Source organism: Telopea speciosissima, chromosome 9 (genome assembly GCF_018873765.1).
Source record: "Telopea speciosissima isolate NSW1024214 ecotype Mountain lineage chromosome 9, Tspe_v1, whole genome shotgun sequence".
NCBI lineage: Eukaryota > Viridiplantae > Streptophyta > Magnoliopsida > Proteales > Proteaceae > Telopea > Telopea speciosissima.
Window position 1 is genome coordinate 23,708,742 of NC_057924.1, and position 9,737 is coordinate 23,718,478.

Here is a 9,737-nt window from a genome sequence, read left to right on the forward strand (position 1 = left end):
TAGTTAATGTAATAGTGGATAGGGACTGTATTTTCCTTCATTTTTTATGATGTACGGGGTCTTATGAGTTGGGGCTCATAAGGTGTTCGATAAAAAGTCAAGTTGATATCCTTACCTACAGTTGGGGCTGTAGATTGTGGGTGTTGTTGCACCTTGTATTGTGTATTCAGGGATAGAAGGGGAGGAGTCCCAAGTTATTGCAGCAATGGAAACTTGGAGAGTATCGAGCAAATACAAAACCCAGTTTAGGGTGTTGCTCTGTGGATGTAGGCTTAGGCCAAACCATGTAGATCTGTGTGTTTTGCCTTGTGGATTTGGAGTACCTTTGTTTTGCAGTATGGGCATGCATCCTGGGTAGGCCTGACCATTTTTGGTTGAAGATTGTGGGTATATGTGAACTATAGCTGGTAATTACGGAGTGCTCTGGCCGGTGGTGTTTACAGGAACTGTTGTGTGTAGTCTGTCAGGACAGTTTTAGAAAGAATTTTATTGAGCAATGATTCACCTCCCTCTCAGTGTCAGCCTGGGAACATCAAATATAAAAATACATGGCAAAAACTCGTCTAAGGAAATTACTTTAATAAGTTTTTCAAAGCAACACACATTATCATTGTCATGTTATGTGGAATGATGATGTGTCAATTTTGATCATTGGATAGCTACTTTATGGTCTAGAATAAACACGTCTCACTTTTAAGGTCTAATTCAATCAAATACCCTACTATGTGTTAGTATTAGGGGTGTCAATTTTGGATCGGAACCATCCCACTAGGAACCGGAACCGATCCACCCAATAGCTTATTGGTCCGGATTTGGTCTGATCTCAAGAATTGTTAAGGAACTGTTAGAACCGAAAGAAATGACTAGGACTGGATTATCATCTAATAAAATCTGACGAATGATGTCATACAAAAGAAAAACAACTTTAAAAACTGTGTTTTTGGTATTATCTCCTCTCATACCTAACAACTGCAATGTATAAATTATTATTTCAATAAAAATATTTATTCACCAACCACCAAATTGGTGATGACAGATGGTGAATTATTATAATAGTTTGCTATTTATAAACTCTCTCTCTCTCTCTCTCTCTCTCTCTCTCTCTCTCTCTCTCTCTCTGCATAAACAAAGTCTGAATATGAGGAATTATTTAAAAGTTGTAGATATCAAAATTAGTTCAAGTCTAACATATCTATTTGCATGAGATGATAATATATACATTGACACATGGGAACGTCTTCCGTTTTTCTAGAGTAACTCCTATTGTTCTTGTTTTGGTCTCTAATTATAATAATGTTTGGACCCGCTTAGGAATCGGAACCGAACCACCCGTTACTTAATGATCCTGGATCTCAAATTTGGAATCGATGAGCTTATTGATCTGAATCTAGTTTTGACATCTTAGAGTCAGAACTGCTTACAGGATCGATAGCCCGAAACTGGACCAAATGACACCCCTAGTTATTATGCATCATTTGGATCTCACATGGTCGATGCACGAATAATCCCTTCTGATACCACTAAATGACATTCAATCCAAAAAATATTTAAAGGAAAAATAATAAGAGATTTTCCTATTTTAATTTCAGTACTACTGGAATAATTGATAATAATGTACTTGAAAAGATGAATACAAGTATAAATGGACAATAGAGAGCTTAAATGATCAATAAAGCATGTATTATTATAAGAAGTCCAAGGACGCACAATAATGAATGGGGGCATTGGTACGTATGTCCTTCATCATTCATGTGATAATATAATCTAAGTACTACATATTACAACACTACTGGTATTAGAGGGGATCTTCGCTCTTTGCTTTCTGTGAAGAGGAAAAGGCGCGGAGGATAAAACAAGGAAAAATTAACCAAAGGGTCTCAGAAAACTAAGAGCCAAGATCTCTATAGAAGCAATTGAAACTTGTAAGAGACACAAGGGAACTGTTTGGTGAGGATGACTAAACTCACTTAATTTTGAGCCATGGGATCTCACATGGTCAATGCAAAAATAATCCGCTCTAATACCATCAGTTGGCATCCAATCCAAAAAAGATTAAAAGGGAAAATAATAAAAGAGATTCTCCTATTTTAATTTTATGTAGGATCAATGAAAACAAAACTAATTAATAATACAGATGAAAGAAGTTGGGTGGGTGATATAGTGGAAAAATATATTATTAAGTTTTGCTGGAATAATTGATAATAAAATACTTGAAAAGATGAGTACACATATGAATGCACAACATAGAGCTTAAAGGATCGATAATGCATACATTATTATAAGAAAGCAAAGGACATACAATAACGAATGGGGCATTGGTACGTATGTACTTCATCATTCATGTGACAATATAATCTAAGTAATGTACGTGTAATTTTAATTATTATTTTACATTTAATGCAATTCTTTTTTCTAGTGCACAATGTTCCTCTTATATTTAGTAGGAATCATTTCATAGAGGAATTTCACAGTATTAAACTTTGGTTTCCAAATGTAAAACCATGGCCTACCCGGTTCTTTCTTCATAATAGCGTTAAAGCATTTCTTAGTAGTGGTTGGAATGCATTTGCTCAGAAAAATATTCTTTTAGAGGAGACTATTGTGTCTTTGAAGCATAAAAATATTGAGATGAAAGTATCAATTTTTCGTGTTGTGAAAGATTAGGTCCCACTTGTTGGATCTAGTAAATAGAGTTTGATGAATTGAATCAAGTTATTGATGAATTTTTCTTTTGCATTGTCGAATTGCTTTATTCTTGTTATTCAAATAAAGATAAAGTTTAAAAAATAGAAATTAATTTGTTGGCCCATCTACATGCTTTATTCTTGTTACGGCTCTATTGATGGCCCAATAGATAAATATCTATAGGCCAAATATTATGCATGTATAGGCTATGGTGGCCAAGAGTGGATTACCCACTACACTTTGCAAGCTTTACAGATACCTCATTTTGACCCCAATATATGAGACCTCAAATGTTGATTGACTATCAGGCTTGATTAATTTGTGTTTTCCTAACTCTTGCTTTTGTTGGTTTTCGGCCGTGTAAAGCAAAACCAAACTAACCGATATATATCCAAATCTAATAATGTCTACTTAATTTTTATATTTAATAATATAAAAATTACATGACAAAAACTCGTTCAAGGAAATTGCTTTAATAAGTTTTTCAAAGCAACACACATTATCATTATCATGCCATGTGAAATGATGATGCGCCAATTTTGATAATTGGATAGCTATTTTATGGTCTAAAATAGGCACGTCTCACTTTTAAGGTCTAATTCAATCAAATACCCTCATATATGTTAGTATGCATCATTTGGATCTCATATGGTCGATGCAAGAACAATCCGCTCTGATACCACCAAATGACATTCAATCAAAAAAAGATTGAAAAAGAAAATAATAAAAGAGATTCTTCTATTTCTATTTCATGCAGGATCGATGAAAACAAAAATTAGTTAATAATACAGATGAAAGAAGCTGGGTGGGTGATATGGTGGGAAAAAAATGTTGTTTAGTACTACTGGAAAAATTGATAATAAAGTACTTGAAAAATACAAGTATGAATGGACAATAGAGAGCTTAAAAGATTGATAAAACATGTATTTGTTGTTCGATGGCTATCACTGAGAGGGGGGGTGAATCAGTGATTGAAATTCTTTCAATTTCTTCCCCACTGGCACTGAAAGTTACTACAAGGATCTGAATACAGATCACAAAGTTTTGTATACACCCCAACTAGATTCAAAGGCTCTACCAAGTGTGTACACCCATCCTGTAGCCCACACACTCCAAATGCAAGTTTAAACAAACACATAAATCCACGTGCGCAACGCAAGATATACGTGGTTCAATAAATTTTCTACACCCACGGAGCAATGCCACTATAGGCTTCGTATTTGCTCAATACTCAACTTTTGCTGCACCTACAACTGGGAGCACCCACACCCAATTTTTCTCAGTATAGAATTGAGAGGGCAAATAATACCAGTACAAAATAGTACTCACTGCCTGAGAGCACCCACTCCCAGTATTTAGCACCCACTAAATATAGTACAAAATCAATAGGGTTTTAGGCTTATAGCAATGCCCTACAAGTAAACACAAACTAGAATAGGTCTATCAACAATATTCACCTACTTCTAGCATACATCACTAACAGGGATGAAGCATAAATAAATAAGGAGAGATGAGAATGCTTACAACCCTCACACAGGAGGTCTGAGCTTTACAGAGATCAACTGGAGCCCACTGAAAGTATCAATCCTGTCTTTTGTGGAGAGATTTGAGCTTTCAAGTAATCACTGTCATGAGGGGACCACAATAGCTCCTTCCTTCTTGTCTTCTTCCACTTCTTGTATTTTCTCAAAAACACAACCAAAACCCCACTTTCTCCATAAACAGAGCTTCAATAACTATGCTCAATCTTCAACAACCCACTTGGAATAAGCTTTAATGCATATGAAATAGCCTTCTATTTTTCAAAAGCTAAGCTAGAGAGAGAGAGGAGTTCGTTCCATATTTTTTCCGGTTGCTTTGTTTCTTCTAAAAATGGAAAACCCTTTTTCCCCCTTTTTTTTTTCTTCTCTCAACGATTCTGTAGTTCACACTCAGAAGAAGCAAACCACTTTTCATTAAACAACAAAAACTTTGTAAAAGTACCAAATAACCATTTTGAGGAGAACCAATCAATTCTTCACAAAGAGAATCTTCAATCTGAACATTGATAAATGAACTTCTTGGAGAATTCAAAAAGGATTCACGGCTTCCAAGAATCTTTTTGGAGAGCAAATCAAATGCTCAAAAAAGGAATCTAAGAACTTATAAACCCCTTTTTAAATCAGCCACTCATGACTTTCACGTGATACACCAACGACCCACCTTTTTGAAATCTCTTCAACTTCTTGTTAATTTTAGAAAACCCCCCTTGTTTTACCTATTTATGCCATTGTAGACATAATAATTAATTATTTACATTTAAACCCCTGAGACAAAAACTAAACCTACGTTGCTGGCCGAGAGCATGAATTGAGTTCCAAAATGTTTCAGATTTGCTTCTTTTCTACGCACCCATACGAAAAAATTCATAACTCCCTCGCTTGACATCAGATTAATGAACCATTTGAACCGATGGAAAGAGGACTCGACGAACTAACTTTTTCCAGTTCATAGCTTTTCCAAAATCTTTCGTAGGACCCACTGAAAAATCACTGAAAGTACCATAATCGCAGTGACCTGTGAATTAGGACACAAGAATGAATCCATAAGCCTCCAAACACTTTGTATCACTGCTACCCATGCTTGCAATGCTCTGAACTGCTACCAAACAAAATTTCCTGAGCCACTGGACACTGTCTGAGCCTCAACTGAGCTGCCAAGCCACTGTTAGACACTTCCATCACCTGAACACCATTACAAGCAAGCATGTAGTTACCAACAATGACAACCAATATGCAACAGTATTATAATAAGAAGCCAAGGGACGTACAATAATGCAGGGGGCGTTGCTATGTATGTCCTTCATCATTCATGTGACAATATAATCTAAGTACTGCACGTTATAATACTACTGGTATCAGAGCGGATCTTCACTCTTAGTTTCCTGAGAAGAGGAAAAGGCGTGGAGGGTAAAACAAGGGGAAAGTTAAGTAAAGGGTCTCAGGAAACAAAGAGCCAAAATCTCCATAGAAGCAATTGAAACTTGTACGAGAAACATGAGAACAGTTTGGTGAGGATGACTAAACTCACTTAATTTTGAGCCATGGGATCTCACATGGTCGATGCAAGAATAATCCGCTCTGATACCATTAAATGACATTCAATCCAAAAAAGATTGAAAGAAAAAATAATAAAAGAGATTCTCTTATTTTAATTTCATTCAGGATCGATGAAAATAAAACTAATTAATAATACAGATGAAAGAACTTGGGTGGGTGATATGGTGGAAAAAAAATGTTGTTAAGTACTACTAGAATAATTGACAATAAAGTACTTGAAAATATTAGTACACGTATGAATAGATAACATAGAGCTTAAAAGATCGATAAAGCATGCATTATTATAAGAAACCAAGGGACGTACAATAACGAATGAGCCGTTGGTACGCATGTACTTCATCATTCATGTGACAATATAATCTAAGTGTTGCACGGTACAATAATACTGTTACAGCATTAATGCTTTGTCACTCTCAATCATGATTTGAGGAATCAATATCAGATTGGTCGGACCAACCGATTGGTATCAGTGGAGACCGATACCAATTCTTAATCGATTCTATATCGGTGGTTCAGTATGATCAAGGGTAAAATTGTAAAAAAAAATCATTTTTTCAAAGGAAACAGGGATATATCTGTCCGATCCAAATTGATGTCGAATCAGTATCGATCGAGACCGATATCAATTACTAAAACCCTGCTCTCAACAACACTTCATGTGGTTCTCTTGCATCCAACAATTTTATTGTTCTTCAACTACCGGATTGGTCCCATCACTTTAACCCAAGTGATGTAGAATGTGGGTCACGTCCTTGTACGAGGATGGTCCTTGGGACCCCATGCCCACCCTCAACATTGCACATACAAATCGTACTATTTAGAAAACAACACTAACAAAGGAGGAGGATGTTGACGTGCTGACCAATCTTTATAAGAGTCTGGATCCTCTCTCCAATCATGGTTTTAGTTCTCGAGTCTCGAATTCGGATCGATTCTTCGTGAAACGATTCCAATCTAGTATCAATCTGGATCAACTTAAATCAAGTAAAACCGGATGGATTTGTCTCTACTTTAAAAAAAAAAAAATGTTCTATTAAATTTTTACTCTAAGATCACACAAGTGGATTGATATCGAATTCTCCAAGAATCTGATACTGAACTAATCCAATCTTGGCTAATCCGATACTTCTTAAGGGTGTAAATCGGTCCGGAACTGAGTATTCAGTTCGATTCTGGTTTGGTTCCAAGAAATGGCAGTGGTATCCAGATCCGGACCAAGTCCCAGATAGGTTCTAGAATTGAATACTCTAACTGAACCAACTAGGTTCGGTTTGAATATGGTTACAATTCAGTTTCTGTGTTTGGTTACTTTATCCGATTCTTATTTGGATACATTCGAGTCTCATGAATCATTATTTTCTACAAAGCATGAAAAGAGATCTTGGTCGATATGGGTTAATAATTGATATGGGTTCATTACAACTGGAACTGATTAGGAACCAAAATATAAATTGAAACTAGACAGATTCACACGCTTAAACCATGTGTGCAATATCGGTGCACTGAGGATTTTAATCTGTGAAAGACACATTGCACCCCGCATATGATAAATTGAGGGAGGGGATCATACATTTGCCACATCAGTTGCAAGAACATCAAGAACCCAACAGGGGATGGGGATCATACAATATCATCATTTAGAAATGAAAATAACAAAGGTGCTCTTGGGGATAGGAGTTATGGCTTATGAAACAGAATAATAAGAGAAAAACTAGAAGGGATGGATGGTGTTCACAATGGGACTTACCTGAACCAGAAGGTTGGAGCATGGTGAGGACGATCTCTCTCCTTCTCTTTCTCTCGATCTCCCTCTCTTTTCTTTCTTTATCACTCTCACCCTATTCACCCTTATTTTTTTTAGAAAAAAAAAATCTTATTGGTAACTTCTCTTACAAAAAACCGACATTAATTCTTAGGCCCTTCATAGGTCGTCTCAATGCTAGATAAATAATCAATTAATTTATTCAACTATTGAGTACTATGTACTCTTACAAGAGGTTGGATGGTGTTTATAGGGGAGACAGGTTTCGGGGGAGCAGAAGCAGCACAAGGTAGTGCGGCGGAGGGTTGGGGACTGTGCCTTATGGGAGTTTGTTGCTGATTCAGGAACCCTGGAGGGGTTGCGTGAGAAGGAAGGGGGTTGCTGGCACTGTGATCGCGGTAGAGGGTCAGGGAGTGATGACCAACGTAGGGTGTGCGTGGGACTGTGGGTTGAAGAAGCAGCGGTAGCAGAACAACAAAACTCAGAGGTGCAAGGGTTGGGCAACAAGTGGGGGGAATTGGAAAATATATAAATGGAGAAGTGTTGGGAGAGGATGGCCATGTGCGCATAGTAGGGGTGTCAATTCCAGGCTTGGCCCGGCAGACCCGACCTTGCCCGCCCTGCCCGAATATTAAACGTGTCGGGCTTAAGCCCGGCACGTTTATAATTAGGTGGTCCCGGTGTGGGGTTTTAGCCCGTCGAGCGCCCGACCGGACCGACCATTTAGTAACCCAACCTAACCCATCCGATTAGAGCCCGACCTAGCCCGACCCTAGATAGTTTTTTAGTCTTTTTTCCTTTAAATTTTTTCAACTTGAAAACGTTGCAAGTAGCCCCACCACTTTTACAAAAGCGGACAGAGCACACACCCTCTTGAAATTTAAAGCCCATTTTAAAGCGGACAGAGCACACACACTCTTGAAATTTAAAGCCCAATTTAAAGAGGACAAAGCACACACCACTTTAACCTAACCTCGTGTCAATTTAAAGCCCAATTTTGCTCCCACTCTCTTGAATGTCTCCGATGTGGGACTATTATAGTCAAAGACTTCAATGTTGATCCCAGCAATGGTAAACTAAACTGTATTTTCAAACCCTAAACATTATTGGACTAGCTTGGGTTGGTGGGCCTTTTGTTTTCATTTATGGTTGCTTTTACCCTTTTGACTAATGTATGTGGAATTCCCACAACTTGAAACTCTGAATATCCATTGTGATTTCATCTCACTTTGGGACCCTTCTTTATCATGTTCTTGATTTCAATTTTTTTTTTTTTAAATTCATTGAATCTGTGGCTGCACCTGCACCGTTTAGAGCCCGATTAAGGCCCGGTTAGAGTTAAGCATGCCTACAGCCCGATAAAGGCCCGGTTAAGGGCCGATTGTAGTGTGAAACCTAACATAGCCCGACCTAACCCGACCAGGCCTGGCCCGAAGACTTAAACGGGCGGTCACAATGCAAGCTTTAAGCACCCAACCGAGCCTGACCGGTTGACACACCTAGCGCATAGAAGAATAGGTGCGATTATTTCCATTTTTCATGGGGTGAAATGATCATTTCACCCCGTTTCGGATTTTTATCTCCTCCAGTTGCAGATCTAAAAAAGGAAGTATTCTTGGTTGAGGAGCTCTATGATTGTGAAGATATCACATGGAACACAGAGAGAGGGAGGAGAAGCGCCATTGCCGTTGCCGTTGCCGTCGCCAAACCACACTCCCACGAGCAGTGATGGAACAGAGGACCGGTGAGGGGTTGGTGTGAGCAAGCTGGGTGAGGGAGAGGGTTTGTTCAGAGTAAGAGAGAGAGGGTGGGGAGGGTTTGGTAAACCCAAGAGAGGGTTTGGTAAGAACAAGAGAAGGGGAGCCTTCTTAGTCATGGAGAAGGAAGTACAGCTCGAAGATAACAACACTCTACTAAAAAAAAAAATTGATTAGAAAAAAAACTCAACCATTTTTTTCTGTAAGGCCAAAGGAGGTGTAATTATTAATGAACAGAAGCCATTGATGATGGAAGAAAATAAAACGAACCTCAGCTATTAGAAAAAACTAGCGGAGATTTGTGAGGGGGATCTCAGAGCAAAGCCATGACGGTGTTTCCTTTCATTGTCGGCTGGAACATAGACATAGAGGTGTGAGAGAGGCAATAGAAGTCTCTCTTCCTTTGTCGCCGTTGCCTGTGGGTGTGATACGATC